General features: G+C 51.9%; 1 protein-coding gene across 1 annotated transcript in view; it reads left to right on the plus strand.

Moving 5' to 3' along the window:
• The window catches only part of TMEM63C (transmembrane protein 63C), a 64,818-nt gene that overhangs the window by 11,424 nt on the left and 37,264 nt on the right, over positions 1 to 16,130 (plus strand). Inside the window, exon 2 of the mRNA XM_006086947.3 lies at positions 2,786 to 2,927. The gene's annotated coding sequence lies outside the window, so the exon portion shown is untranslated. The remainder of the gene's footprint in view (positions 1 to 2,785; positions 2,928 to 16,130) is intronic.

The following is a 16,130-nucleotide window of genomic DNA, read 5'->3' on the forward strand; positions in this document are numbered from 1 at the left end:
AGAGGAAAAACCCCTCATTGTTTTCCATGGAAGTTTTTGCCTAGACTCTTTTTGTAAAATAGAGAAGGCCCTTCTCCCCCTCTTTTTGGGTCCATTGCAAGGAAATGTCTCTTTCCTCCTTTTCCCTGCAGGCTAGGGTGGCTTTATAGCTGAGGGAGTCTCCTGAGACAGCACATGGTTGCATCTCTCTCCACCCTTTATCTGAATAACTCATTTACTCCTCACAGTAACCCTCTGCAGAGGGTGCTATTGTGGTCCCCACTTTTAGATGAGGAAACTGAGACACAGGAAGGTTAGGTAACTTCTAGATCTCATGAAATTGGAATTTGAACTAGCACTTGACTCAGAGGTCATGCTGTCTGTACCCATCCTACTGCACAGATAAATTGAGATTTTTAATCTTGAGGGAGGCTGATGGTGGGGGAAGGAAATGGATTATTCAAACATGATTTTGAAACATCTAGCTAGCCTCTCGGGAGAAAAAATAAATCTGGGCCCTTACACCAAAGTAAATTCTAGAAGGAAAAGATTAAAAGGAAGGAAAGATTAAAAAGAAAGAAAGAAAACCTTAACAATGCTATTGAAAAACACAAGCAAATATTTTTAGGATCCTCTAGTAGGAAATACTTTTGACTACAGAAAAATCTGAAATTCATGTAAGCAAAAGATGCCATAAGTAATGTTAAAAAAGAGAAAGATGACAATTTGCAATACACATAACAAAAAGTTAGTTGCCTTCATTCAGAAAAACCTCTTAACAATCAGTAAGATAAATTAGGAAAGATATAAACAGTTCACAGAAAAATAAATGCCAAGGCCAATTAATCAATAAACATGAAAATAATGTCTGCCCTTTCTGATGATTAAGAATTACACATTGAGCCCGGCCAGCATGACTCAGGGGTTGACCGTCGACCTATGAACCAGGAGATCACAGTTCGATTCCCCGTCAGGGCACATGCCCCAGTTGTGGGCTCAGTCCTCAGTGTGGGGCTTGCAGGAGGCAGCTGATCAATGATTCTCTCTCATCATTAACGCACCGTGCTGTCCAGGGTGGAGGGCAGAGGCACTCTCATGCACCGCTGGGCAGTGCTAACTGGTTCATCCTCTTTGAAGGCGATTTGACAATATCTATCAGAATCTTAGATATACCTACATTTTAACTCCTAACCCCGGGATTTATTCTTCAGCTAAACTCACACATATGCACAAAGATACATAATCATAGGCGTTCATTGCAGCTTTGTTTGTGCAGCAAAAATGTCGAAGCAACCGAAACATCCATTGACAGGACAGGTTCGTGTAAATTATAGCCTCCTTCACGGGAACTCTATGAGCTGCTACATGAATGATCTATGTTGCTATGGATAGATGTGTGATGTATATTAACTAACACAGAGTACCAGGAATGTGTCCCTGGTTGGGTTTAAAATAAAACACAGGCATAGATACGTATTTGTCAATATTTATGGAAAAACTTTTGGGAGAAAACTTAAGGAACTTGACCGTGTTTATATTTGGGGTGGAACAGAGGTCTGGGATAGTAGGCAGACTTTTCATTATGGGTATTATTTTTAGTGGTTTTCTTTTTTTTTTTCCCCATAAGCACATTATTTTCTGAATTTAAAAAGACTATTTATAAAGGAACCGATTATAAGGAATAATACTATTTAAGATGCTTCACCCTGAACTTTCTTTTCAAATTCTTACCTCAGTGGGTTCACCAGGTTTTTTTTGTTTGTTTGTTTTTTTAAATATATATTTTTATTTATTTCAGAGAGGAAGGAAGAGGGGAGAGAGAGATAGAAACATCAATGATGAAAAAGAGAATCATTGATCGGCTGCCTCCTGCATGCCCCCACTGGGGATCAAGCTGGCAACCCCGGGAATGTGCCCTTGCCTGGAATCGAACCTGGGACCCTTCAGTCCACAGGCTGACGCTCTATCCACTGAGTCAAACCAGCCAGGGCGGTTCACCAGTTTTGACACTAAAGTTTTACACCTGGAAGGGCCCAAGAGACGTTTCCAACCTTCATTTTGTCCATGAGGAAAGGGAGGCCTAGGGAGGTTTCAGCAAGCGGCCCAGACCCCCTGGCCGGTCTGTCTGCAGAGACTGGGCTGCTCTGATGCTGCTCTCAGGAGAGGGACTGATGGCCCTTTATGCATGTGACCAAAGCTCCGTCCTTGGACTTTTCCCAGCACATAGTCCAGCGAGTCTTATTCCATGTGCATCGACGTGGGGAACCTATTACAGTGCAGAGTCCCGGGTGCCTTCCTGAAGAGTCTGATCAGTGGGCTAGGGCAGGGCCTTTAAACCTGCATGTTAGCAATGTCCCCACCAAATGATTCTGATGTCCCATTTGAAGTCACCCGATGGCTCTGGGCCCCTCTGACCTCCCCCGGGCAGTCCTGCTGGTAGTGTCTGTGTATCTAGGCTGAAGCCCCCCATTCCAGCGAGGAAAGTAGGGTGCTCCCATGGAAGTGCTTGGACCCCCAAGGCAGTGCTCCATCCATGGTCCCCCTCCCCTCTGGACCCTTCAGCTGAGATGAAGGATGGCCCTTGCTCACTCACCCCAGGGTGGGGGGCAGACTGAGAGTCATAGCTGCATCTGGGGTGCCCCTCACCCTGTCAGGGCTCCCCTGAAGCAGGCCTTGGGGAAAGATGCTGACCAGCATATTGGACCTGGGAGGGACCTGGCCTGCTTGGACGGGGGGAGGAGGCCAGGGGAGGCCTGGGATCCATGCCCGCCGGCACTGACGGTGCTTCATTGTCCCTGTGCCACAGAGCCTTGCGCCAGCCACCTTCGTGGTTAGGAGTCCAGCTGGGCGGTGGCTGGGCCCCTCGGAAGCCCCCGACGACAGATCTAGAGGAGGGACGGCTGGTGACAGCCCATCTGCCTGAGCCCCAAACCTCCCCTGCTGCCCAGGTAGGTGCTCTTGCCATTCTCCCACTCAGCAGGGCTAAGCCCCTCGCACCAGCTCCTTCCTCAGCCTGGAAAATGTGGCCTGAGGCTCTCCTGTCAGTGCTGGGCAAAGGCCATTCCGAAGCCCCCAAACCCACAACCTGATGGGGAGAGGGTGCAGGATGGGCCCATCCCATCTCCAAAGAACATTATTCCAGAGGACCCTGGCTCCCAAGGCCTGGGGGGGGGGGGCAAAGGCTCTCTGGCTCTGGTTAGGACGCCCCCTACTCCACAGAAATGCCCCCCAAGGGCTGCCAGCTGGGTCCCCGGAATGGCTCTTGCCCAGCTGGCCCTGGTTTGGGACAGGCCCAGAGCCCAGCCAGACATGGCTGTTCTGAGAGTTCCCTGCCTCTCAACCCGCTTTCCTTGAGAAAGGGTTATGACAAATGGTATCTTCATAGACCGTTAGAGCTGGGAGGGATGGTGGTACAGTCAACCTCAACCTCGTTTGACTTCTCAAGCATTAGTGTCATTTAAAATGGCCTGGCCGATGTGGCTCAGTGGTTGAGTGTGGACCTATGAACTAGGAGGTCATGGTCCGATCCCTGGTCAGGGCACATGCCTGGGATTGTGGGCTCGATCCCCAGTAGGGGGTGTGGAAGAGGCAACCGAGCAATGATTCTCTCTCATCACTGATGTTTCTGTCTCTCTCTCCCTCTCCCTTCCTCTCTGAAATCAATAAAAATATATTCAAAAAATAAAATCAATTAAAACATTCAAAAAAAATTTTTTTAAGGTTGTAACTGAACAGCTCAGAGGACTCAGGTATAAGCTGGTCAGAACAGCACAGGAAGCCAGGGTCTCAGGCAGCCCTTCGCGGTTCAGCTGCCTCCTCCCTGCCCTGCCTCCGCCAGCTCCTCCACACACACACACACACACACACACACACACACACACAGCCTCTGCCCCCCACAGCCTCTGCCCCTCGCTCCTTTCCTATCTTTCCACCCATCTGGTGACTCCTAGCAACACCCCGCCCCGCCCCTTGTGAGAGAGACAGGAGGTGATTAAACCTCCAAAGCTGGAAGGTATAAAGCCAGGTTAGCATCTAAGTGAGACTTTCTTCCCTATTAAGTAGACAAGTTAATAACATCAAGAAAGGATTGGTTTGTCAAGAGAAGCTGTGACGGTGATAAGATTTCTTTATTTGAGAGTGTCTCTAAAATCTCTTTTCCATGAAAGAAGTTATCCTGTGTGGGCTGTTGGCCAAGAACCTTGCCATCGTTGTTATTATCAAGACAAGTAACCTTAGGTATAGTTCTTCTCTGTGCGGATCAAAGTGGTCGATGTTCACGCTCCCTTATAATTTCTTGGCCTGGCTTGTGAGAGCTCTCCAGGGCAAGGAGGCTTAGCTGCAGGCGGCGTATCACTTCTGTCCCTTGGCCATGCCCACTGCCCAGCCCTGTGCTGAACCCTTGTCCCTCCAGCCTAGGTTCCTGGGAGAAGCAGCATCAAATAGAAGTGAAGAGCTCAGGCGTGGGAGTCAGGTGGGTCTGATTCCCAGCTCATCGCCTACGAGCCGTGTCATCTCTATGTACGTCAGTCTTCTCATCTGTAAAATGGAGATAATGCCAGTGAAGGTTGAAATTAGTAACTGTAAAGTGCTGAAACCACATCTAGCACTTACTACGTGCTTAACATGTTAGTTCTGATCGTTATAAAAGCCTCTTCTCCCCATCCGCACCTGCTGCCCGATTAACCTCCCTAAAGCACAGCGCCGTCATCTCACACCCCTGCTCGAAAATCCCCCATGGCTCCCACTGCACGTTTAGTGACTGTTCTCTGACCTGCCCTCTAAGGGCCTCAGAGGCAGAAACTCTATCTTTTCCTTGAACACAATAAGAAGTCATTCACATTTGCTAGGGGAGTGCCCACCCTCAAGGTGGGAGAACTGAGACCCTCAGGAACGGAAGTGCGGCCACCTGCAGCCCCAACCTGAAGGTGAGGACAGGATGCCTGGCCACAGGCCAGAACAGGCAGTCACTGCAGTTATAACTCACACTCAGCGATGAGCTCAGGCCAGGTGGCAGATGTGACATCATTGTTCTCATTCAGCCCTTGGAGGTGGCCCAAACCTCAGCTCCTATAGCTCAGGTGGGAAGCCTAAGGCAGCAGAGACCCCCCACCCCCCATCTGGAGCCCTGGACAGAGAACACAGCAAGCGTCACACCCTGCATCTCAGCTGGCAGAAGGCAGGCCAGTGTATGGAGGAAGGGGCACTGGGTTGGAGGAGGGAGGCCCGTGTTCAAAACCAGACTCTTCACCTGGTGGGGAGAACTTGTCCGTGTCAATGAACTTCTCTGAGCCTCTGTTTTTCCATCTGTAAAATGGGAAGATAATACCCATTTTGTAGGAATGGAACAAATGCCAGAGCACCTGTACAGTGCCCGCATGGGCACTCAGTAACTTGCAGATGTTCTGCTCGGTCCATCACAGTTGTTCTTCCAGACTGCCAGCCTCTTGTTCTCTTTAGCAGAAATTTTCCTCGCCTGGCCTGCACCCCAAGATGAAGGAAAGGGGTGGTGTTTTGGCAGAGGAGGAGAGGAGGAACAGTCCAGATCTTCCCAGATTCCTGGCAAGCGTGAGCGGCGCAGCAGGGGAGAAGTAGTTCTGTCTGGTTTTCCCAGAGATTTTTCCACTCGGGTGATGCCAAGCTCAGGAAGCCAGAAGTAAAGTGACAGACCCTGCTGCTGGTTCAGGCAGGGTGGTGTTTTTCTCTTGATTCATTCAACAAATGAATGGATTTGTTGGGATTCCAGGCACCGCGCTTGGCACTGGAACATTCAGCGGCCAGTAGAACAGACACAGACTCTGCCCTCATGGGGCCTTCGTTCTAATGCGGGTGGAGGCGATAAACGGCATAATCTATGGGTGAAGTACGTCAGAAGGAGGTACAAGCGATGGAACCGAAGGAAAGAGGGATTGGCAGTGCCAGGGACTCGTGTTAATAATAGGGTCATCAGGACAGGCCTCACAGAAAGGGGTCATTTGAGATGCCAATCACCTGCTCCCCTGAGGAACCCCTGGGAAGCCTGTGGGCTCAGAATCAGGGCCAGTGCCTTTCATGAGCTCCTAGGAAAGGAGCGAAATCCAGAAGGCCTGGTCCCAGCCCGGATGGCACGCCCTTCCTCCAAAACCCTGCAAATGACGTGCAGATCATTCAGCCTGAGATGCAGGACCTCGCGGTCTGGCCCCAATGTGTCTGTTTTCTTAGCAGATCCTCCTCACCCTACCTTTGCAGCCAAGCCAGTCAACCCGGCCATTTCTGGAATATGCCACCCTCTGCTTCCCTCCTCCACTCATTTGTCCCCTTTGCCTGCTCCCGCTGGTGTCTGTCAGCCCAGACATCCCAGCTGCCACCTCTCTGAAGCCTTCCCCGGCCCCCCTGGGGCTGTGGTCTCTGAGCCCCATCACCTTGGCGTGTACCTTTCTAGAGCCTGGCCCTTCCTCTGGGTGTAGGCATTGGCTTAACTGTCTGATCTCTCTGCTGGGCAAGAAGTGCCCTGGGCAGGGCCTGGAGGTCTTTCACCTCCTGCAGGTGGGGGCCTCAGCAAGCATTGGCTGAATTGAGTGTGTGGGGAGCTCAAAGGCCCCCGGCAACACTGGGACAAGAAGGGTGGGGGAGCCTCTGGTCCCTCAGACAAAGAGGCAGGTGGGCGGCCAGCAGGAAAGGAGCGAGGGAACTGAAACGAAGGAGCTAGTGAAGGAAGGGGAGAGAGAAGTCCCCACCAAGTGTCCTCCAGAGAGACAGACTGTGAGACAGATGGATGAGTCTCCCCCTGAGATAGCTACTGCTCCCTCCCTTCAGCATCTCAGGCCAGTGCTTCCTTGTGTCTAACTAGAATACCTTTTGCTGCAGCTGGAGCTCATTTCCTCTGGTTCCATCCTCTGGATTCAGGCTGCTCTTTGAATCCGCATTCAGCATGAATCAGAGTGGCTTTCCTGACCCCCCAGTCGTTCTCAACCTTCCTAATGCCACAACCCTTTAATACAGTTCCTCATGTTGTGACCCAACCATGAAATTATTTTCGTTGCTACTTCATAACTGTAATTTTGCTACTGTTATGAATCATAATGTAAATATCTGATATGCAGGATGTATTTTCATTGTTCGCCACCCACAGGTTGAGAACCGCCGCAAGCCCAAGGGGCAGGAGCAAGGCCATCACGAGGCTGACCCCTGGCCTGGGGACTTGTGCTTTAGTTGAGGAGGCCACACAGAGACTACCTGGGGGCCAAAGCGTGGGGGCCACCACGGGTCACAGAGGTTGTGCCAGCCAGTCACCCCCTCACCCTCCATACAAGCAAATCCATAAACAGAGCCCCCACCACAGGAGCCCTGTGATTCTCAGCCCTGGTGCTCTGGGCTCTCTGCCCTGCAGGCTCTGTGAAGCCATGTGAGCCAGACTCCCAGCCTCTGCCCTCTGGCTCCCGCCCATTGCCCATCACCCATCGCTGATCGCTGGAGCAGCTGAGCTCACAGAGAGAGCCCCTCCACCGCTCTCCAATTCCCCACCCAGACCCTTGGCAGCCAGCATCTCCTTTCCTATTTAGACAGATGGGGCCAGAGCCTGGTGTCCCTCCCATCTCTGCTGCCCCAAGGGGTGGTGTGTTCCCATCTGGGGACCCCAACTCCCTCAGGGGAAAACCTTAATGCAGTCTGAGTCCAGCTCCCCCTCTATTTTGGTGCAGGCATGGTCTCCTCCTGGAATGCCCTGCCCCTGGCCTCCACAGGGCAACTCCTCTTCAGGGGGAAAGCCCCATATGCACTCAGAGCTGAGAATGTGATTGCTGGACGCAAACTGTCTGAGCTCAAATCTTTCTTCAGCCGCAATAGCTCCCATCTTGGGGTTGTGAGGATTAAGAGAACTCCTACTTGCAGCGTCTTATCACAGTGCCAGCCATAATCCTTCAGTAAATGTGACTGCTGCTATCCATCCTCTAAGAGCTCCCTTGGCTAACACCTCCTCCAGGCAGCCTTTCCAGATTTCCAGGGCTCAGGCAAGTGCTCCTCCTTTGTGCTCCCCACACTCTTTCACCAGGCCTCTGGAGTCTACTTATGCATACCTGTCATGGTTTCTTTGGAGGGTGGGGGGTCACTAAAATCTTATGCCTAGTCTCTAAGTGCCTTGAGAGCAGACACCAGAATCTGGCCCATTATTTTGCTGAATAAATGATTTCATGAGTGGCATGTGGGCAGCTGGGAGAGACTAGGACTGAGCTGCCAGGACTGACTTTCCACGGCCTGTCCTGGAAGACCAGACGCCCACGCTGAGCAATGTTGACCTCCCCCAGGAACTTGTTAGAGGTGCAGATTCTCAGGCTCCAACCCAGACCTGCATCAGAGACTCTGGGGTGGGCCCAGCCACCTGTTTAACAAGCCCTCCAGGCGATGCCCACACAACGTGGCTCTGATGTTTCACAGTAACGCAGATTCATAGGAGTGGGAGCCCCTCTCGGGGTCTCTGCTCTGCTGAGGGCTTCCAGGAAGGCCGTCCGGCTGGGCCCCCAGGGACTGGCTCCTGCTGGACCCACGCTCCTGAGCTTGAGACCCTTTTGCTCATAGGACAGGGGTAATGGGGGACACTCTCCACATAGACCTCCCCTTCCCCAGGCGGCCCAGGACTGGGGTTGCTGCTCCAACCTGGCTAGTCCCCCCCGCCCCCGTTTCAGGTGTAAAACATAATGATTTTATATTTACATATATTGCGTAATGAACACCACAGTGACATCCATGCATAGTTACAGCTGCATAGTTATAGCTGCAAGGTCATATTCTGTGGCTCTAGATGGACATGACTGTGGGAGGAACACTATTCAACCCAGTACCTCTACACGTCCCAAATCACACAGGTACAGAGACGGAGGGACAGGGACAGAGACAGAGGGACCGACACAGCCAGCCCCGGCGGGGGAGAGCTCTCAGACCCTGAGGCGGGGCGAGCCCCCCCAGTGCCAGAGCTGCCCTTTCCTCGGGGCCCAGCACAAAGTGGGTCGCACCCTATGATAGTGTCTGTCCCATGGTGATGCTTTTCATGTTGGCTTTGCTTCCTGTTGTTGTTTTGTTTGGTTAGATCTACACACAGTACGAAACTCAAAAAGTGAAAAAGGGAATATAATGAACGCAAGCCGTCCTCGCCCTGCCTCAGCCTGTACCTAGTGTCTCTCCCAGAAGGCAGCACTGTCGCGTTTCCTGGGTCTCCTTTCAGAGAAACCCAGCCACGGGCAGGCTTGCAGAGACTGTTCTCTGTGTGCTGCCTGCTTCCTGCTTGCTTCGCTGAACAGGCATCTGTTACTCTTTTTTCTGATTGGCTGCTTTCACATTGTTTGGGTCTCCCCCCCCCCAGCCCCCCACCTTACTGTGCTCTCAGAGGGCAGAGCCGTCTGCGATTTGTCTTTCCTCCGCACATCCTAGCTCAGTGCCCACACAGAGCAAGTGTTCATTTAAGGCTGGTTCTCTCTACACATCGACGAGTCATCAGTAGCTGGTTGGGTCTGTGTGGGCCGGGGCTCAGCCTCCTGGCTCGAGAGGTCTCTCTGTCTCCCCCGGCTTGTGGCACCATCCACCAGAGTCCATCCTGGCAGCAGGCATTGCTGGGTGGGTGGCGCCCAGCAGCATCCTGCCTGTTTGCTCCTGCTGCTGAGCGCCTTCATCCCGGCTCTAGGCTCTAGCTGGGGCTGGCTCTGAGATCCGTGGGGCATCCGCCATGGCTGCACTCCTCTCCCTGCCCCTTCTCAGTCCACTCAGATTCCTGCAGGGTAGGGGGTGGCAGGGAAGAGGCTGGGAAGAGAACAGCACTGTGAGGGGCGGGGAGTGCGGCTGCTGTGGACCCCTTTGCCCAGAGGCCTTTGCTAGCTGAAGGCTTAGTCTGGACTTGTTACCACGGAGACGGGAATTACTGCAATAACTCAGGGTTGAACTGGAGCCTGCAGCCTCACTGGTTCTGAAGGGAATGTATTTGCTCCACAACACAGATAGGAGATGTGCCACATTTTTTCTATATCAAGACTGAAATGCTGCCTCTGCCCAAGATTTCACCATGTCCTCCATGTACTGATGGGGCAGAGCACCAGGGGAAGGTGGAGATAGCGCTGGGCAGGGGCTGCCAGCCCTGTGCAGTGGGAAGCTAAGGCGGCGTTAGCCAGCAGCACCCTCTGCTCATCTGTGGCAGGAGGGGCTTCGGTTAAAGGATTTGAAAGGACCCCTCCTGCCACAACACTCTGAGTTTGAGATCATGGGGCCAGATGAGCCCCCTTAGCCCCACTGCCCATCATTCCTTTCTCCAATCAATATTTACAAAGCACTGAGCTCTGCCCAGCACAGCAGAAAAAATGAGCAGACACAGCCATGGGCTCTGTCATCGAGGAGCTTTCCATCACTGGAGGAGTCAGCCATTGGCTACGTCATCCCATAAATAAACAGCACAGTTCTAGGTCCTCACAAGGAAAATAATACCTGACTGCAGTGAGGCATTGCTGGGCGCTGAGCACTGTTCTGCCTCGTGTGACTTGGTTCATGCTGTCCTCACATGCACCCAATAGTTGCTGTTAACATCTCCATTTTACAGATAAGGACACTGAGGCTCAGGTTAAGAAACTTGCCTGAAGACATGGAGCTAGTAAAGAGACAGGGTTTGGACCCAAAGAGCCGAGGTCCCCCTAGGAACCCAGACTTAAATGCTACATTATGGCAGGCTGGCCCCACTTGCCCAACTGAGGGCTGTACTGGGGGGACAGAACCCCCTCCCCGATCACTTGATCACTGCACCTGGGTCTTGATGCTGTGGCCAGCACCATGCCACATCTGGGGGGAGAGGGACGGGGAGGGACCACTGGCTTCCTAGCAGAACCCCAGGGGTCTGGTGGTTACCGTGGCCCACGTGATGCAGGTTTAAGTCTTGATCTTCCTGCACCAGGCTCAGCCAGACCCTGAGGGGAGGGAGGAGGGGGTGGCATCAGATTTAGGCCTGAATCTTTCTGAGTAGGCAGCCTGTACAGAACCCCCGGGCCCCTGCACTCCCTCCACCCCATCGACAAGCTTGAGCAGGAGCTGGTAAAAATAAGGCACTTGAAGAGGGAAGAAAGATTTGATGCAAAAGAATGAAGGAAAGATGATTGTGTGCATGCCTGGAAATATCAAGCCTTCCTTTCTAAATATGACTTTTTCCAATGATAAACAGTAAAGCATGTTCCTGTTAAATAATTTGTCAAATTCAGAAAAAAGTTTTAAAAAAACACCCACATTTCCACCACCCAGAGATGAATGGTCTTTTTTTCCTACAGGTATAATTTTTTTTTTTACTCTTTCTTTCCCTTTTTCATTTTTAGAATTGAGCGCGTCTAGTTTAACAGCATCATATCTTGCTGTTCTTACTTTCTTGTCTTTTTAGCACAAGCAGGGAGTCACCCCTCCTCTGGTGTCTCTGAGTCACTGCCCAGCTCCCAGGGGCGTGGACATGGATGACGTCCCCACAGCTGCCTCTTCCTCCTGCCTCTGGCCCCATTTGGCAACTGTTGTGGCTACTTGCTGACTCAGGGCCATGGGCAGAAAGGCAGGGGCCCCTGGATGGGGGTGCAGGGCCTTCAGGGCAAGAAAAGGAACCTTCCTGGCAAGGAGAGGGGTCCCGGAGGTGAGGTGGGTGAGGGGGAAGCCTGCACTCTCAGCTTCCAGCCCAGGGCCAGATGGCCACTGTCTCCCCTTGCTGCACTCCAGCTCCCTCAGCCCCCCAGCCTTTCCTCCCCATTAGCGGAGAGGCTGTTAGAGGTAGTACAGATCTGTACCCCAGAAATACAGCCCTCCTGGGATGGGCAAAGCAGCTCCATCCCCAATGGTGCCTCAGAGGCCCCAGGATGCAGTGGAGCCAGACACTTAGATTCCAGTCCTGCCTCTGTCTCTCTCCAGTTGTGTGACTTTAGGCCCATTATTTAACCTCTGCAAGCCTCAGTTTCTCTACCTGTAAAGCGGGGATACTGATGCCCACCTCTTAGGCTGCTACCTCTTAGCTTGCTCATGAGGTGTCATTGATGGTCAGTGAGATAACCATAAGGAGGCACCCGGTCCCATGCCTGGCCCATGCCAATGTCCACGTCTTCTCCCCCTTGTTCTGAGGCTTTCTCAGGGCCTGGAATGTGTTCCCAACACTTCCTGTCAGTGTTTACTCTACTCCATTTAGCTTCTGTATTCAGCCTGGGGGCTCTGTTCTGGAGCGGGTTGGGGAGTCAGGTGTCTTGGGTTGAGGTCCCATTGCTCACGGGCTGCCTGACCTGGACTAGTTACTTGCCCTCTCTGTGCCCAAGATTCCTCATCTATAAGTTAGGATATTAGCAGAACCTACCTGTTCTTTGTTTAGGAAGCAAAAACCACTCTAAGAACTTTAAGCAAAGCAGAAGTTAATACAGGGAATTCTGTGCTCACAAAATCATCAGAAGAGTTAAAATATGGGTCTTCAGAACAGAGCAGAATTGCTGCACCAGACAGCTCCTCAGCCACAGCCAGGACGGGACTCCTGGAGCTTCACCTGCAAGCCAGGGTCAGGGAGCCTCTGCAGCCTCTCGCTCCTCATCCACCCCCGACCCTCCAGGACCCAGAGGCTGGGCATTGGCCTGCTGCAGAGAACTGCTTCCTCTCCTCAGCATTGCTTGTCAGCAGAGCACAGCCCAAGCAGCAGGAAGGAGGTCCCCCTCCCCGCTTCCGCCTTATAAATCTCCCCCCAGCACATGTAATTGATGGAACCCACTCTGCAGTCAGAACCCCCGCTGCAAGGGAGTGCTGGAAATGTAGTTTTAACTTTCTAGCTTCTGCAGTATAGCAAGGCACATTAGAAAGAGGGGGGAAGGGATGCTAAAGGCCATTGACTAGATCCAACATGTCATCTGATAGGTGCACTAAGAAAGCTGGCACACTGCCTGGCACATAGAAACCTTTCAGTAGATGTTAGCGGTGAATGTTGTTATTAGGCCAGGGGCATCCGCAAGTACTGCCGGGCACTACCCACAGAACCCTGGCAAAGAAAAGTAGCAGCAACAGCAGTAGCTGCAGCGGGCACGTGGCGCTGTCCATGGTGCTGAGCGCCCTTCTGCTGCTCCCGGATGCTGGCTGGCTGGCTGCCTTATTATTGAAATGGGCTGGATGGCGAGGTGGAACCCTAGTCCACTCACCTTATTCTGCGGCTTCAGGGGCATCTGAGGGGGCCATTTGGGGCTTCTGAAGGAAGTCTTACCTCAGTCCTAGGAAGAAGATAGCAAAGGCAACATTCAACATTTGTGGTACTCCTAGTTTACAGAAACGTCTCCACATACCCTCTCCTTTAACTCTCACAGCCAACCTGATGTAGGCAGGATGGACATAATCATATCCATTTTATTTTATTTTTTAATATATTTTTATTAATTTCAGAGAGGAAGGAAGAGGGAGAGAGAGATAGAAACATCAATGATGAGAGAGAATCATTGATTGGCTGCCTCCTGCACGCTCCCACTGGGGATCGAGCCCGCAACCTGGACACGTGCCCTTGACTGGATTCAAACCTGGGACCCTTTAGTCTTCAGATCGATGCTCTATCCACTGAGCCAAACCGGCTAGGGCATCATACCCATTTTATAGAAGAGAAAACTGAGCAGCTGCAGGTTAAAGTGCAGTTAATAAACAGTAGATCCAGATTTACACCCAATCTCCCGACCCCAAATCATACATTCCCTCTACTCCATGCTGTGAGCTGGAGAACAAGACTTGCTCCTGAGTGTAGCCCTGGATAAAGGAACATCTATCTTTCATTGAGGCCTCCAACATGCTGGTTGTTGTGGGAGGACCACAATGACAAGGGTCCTGCCATCAAGGAGTCCACAGATTTGCTAGGGAACTGGCTGTTTGTGTGCCTGCAAAAATGAGAGAATAGTGCCAGGCAGTGGTAGCAAAAGCCAACTGTGTAAAGAGGGTGGGGACAAGGCACAGGCTGGGCTGCTCAGCAGAGGAAGGTTCAGGGAATAGGATTTGAGCTGGGCCCAGGGGTTGTAAATGCTGAGGAGACCAAGGTTCCAGTGTAGCCCAAGAGGAAGTGGCTCAAGCTCAGTCAGGGCAGTGCAAGTAGCCCTGAGACATGAGGACAGGACAGAGGGCAGGCATGGTGCCCCATGAAGAAGAGGCCATGCCGGTGACCTCTGGCACAGGGAGAAATGCAAGAGTTTGCAGATTCAAGTGAAGAGAGGGCGTGGCCTCTGTAGGTCTCCAGCCAGATTTCCTCAGACTCAGCTGGGAGTGGGGGAGGGAAGAGCTCCTGAGAGGAGGCTATAAGGACAGGTCTAATGCCCCATTGCAACATGGTTTAAAGCAGCGGTCACCAACTGGTGGTCCGCGGACTACTGGTGGTCCGTGAGGTCCGAAAGGTTGGCGACCGCTGGTTTAAAGGGCACTGAGCTACCATCCTTTACCCCCAAATCTCTTTATTCTCCCTCCTTATTTAGGGGGAGTTAGAAAACATTTTGGATGGTCAAGAACTCCTTATTCAGATGCCAGTAACCCTCATAACGTTAAGCTGGTGTTTCTCTATGTTGGCTGTACCTAAGAACTGACTGGAGATTTTCATTCTTAGAGTCTGGAGTGGGGTGTGAGTATCTGGATCTACTAAACACCTTCCAGGTCATTCCAGTGCCCCCCCCCAACCCCACCCCACACTGAGGACTCACTGATCCAAGCCCAAGAGCACTGAATGGGGAGCCATAAATTCAAATTCAAATACTTACTCCAGCCTTAGGCAAATCTCTTAGCCTACTGGCAACCCAGTGTCTGCATATATGAAGTTGGGCAAACCATCCCCTAGTGTGAAGATATAAGGAGGTTGGGGCCCCAGGGCAGTTTAGAGCAAGGAAGAGCTTACTGACACTTAGGAGAAGATGCACGGCCAGCCGGCATGGTGGGCGGGGAAGGACATTAAGTGGAACCCTCATTACAGTGACACTCCACTCCTCCAAAGGACCTGCGAACCTGGGCCACCGAGCTGCTGTCCTGAAAGGGGGCTGGGGTGGCCGATCTGAGAGCAGTGGGCATGGAAGCGGGTGTGAGCAGCATCCCAGAGCAGAAGGGGAGCTGGGAGGGGGTGCCCACGGCCAGGAACTCCAGTTTATGTTCGCAAGGTCCAGAACCATGGGAAATAATCTTTGCTGTGGTTAACAAAATGGTGATGAATTATTGAAGAGACTGAGAAGGTCAGATGGCAGCAGGGGGTGGGGTGGGGAGTGGGTGGATGCATTGCTCTGGCTTTGTGAACTCTGGGGGGTCAGGGTTAAGGGAGAAGGTAGGTGGGGTGGGCCCTCCCCACCCCTCCCATTTGCTCTCCAAGCACAGCAAGAACAGAGGCAGCAGTCCCCGATCAGCTGCAGTTTGTGGGGTACGGGACAATTCTTCCCATACTCCACCTCTTTCCTCTGCTGGTTCCAGAACAGAGTAGGTGGAAGGATACTAGGGATGGTCCAGTCTGGGCTAATATTGAACACATACAGTTCTCAAGGACAGTGCAGAGGGCTTTATAGGAATTATTTTATTTCCTGTTTACAATGACCCGTGAGGCAATACTGTTATTATCCCCACTTTCCAGAGGTGGAAATGAGGCTCAGGAGGTCTGATGGCCCATGGTCACACAGAGCTAGCAAGAATGGATCTGGGATTTAAACCCAGTCAGTCTGTTCCAGAGAGCCCACATCTCCCTGACACCCTGAACAGCTTCCCTGAGCTCTGATTTGAATGAAATTCACGGCCAAAGAGAGGCGTTCCCTGATGCTCCCCTCTTTCCACTCCCACCCCCACCACACTCCCACAACAGGCAGATCGGTGCCTCTGCTCCATGTTCCTTTAACCGACTCAGGTTTCAAGCTTTGCTCTGTCCAGTGTGGTGCTTCGATCTCCAGAAAGCTTCTTTTTTTAATTTTTTTTTTAATAATTAAATCTTTATTGTTCAGATTATTACATTTGTTCCTCTTTTTTCCCCCCATAACTCCCCTCCTCCCAGTTCCCACCCCACCCTCCGCCCTCACTCCCCACCCACTGTCCTCATCCATAGGTGCATGATTTTTGTCCAATCTCTTCCCGCACCCCCCACACCCCTTTCCCCCCCAAGCATAGTCAGTCCATTCCCTTAACTATGTCCCTGATTCTATTATAATCACCAGTTCATT

The sequence above is a fragment of the Myotis lucifugus genome, unplaced genomic scaffold, assembly GCF_000147115.1.
Source record: "Myotis lucifugus unplaced genomic scaffold, Myoluc2.0 scaffold_34, whole genome shotgun sequence".
Taxonomy (NCBI): Eukaryota; Metazoa; Chordata; class Mammalia; order Chiroptera; family Vespertilionidae; genus Myotis; species Myotis lucifugus.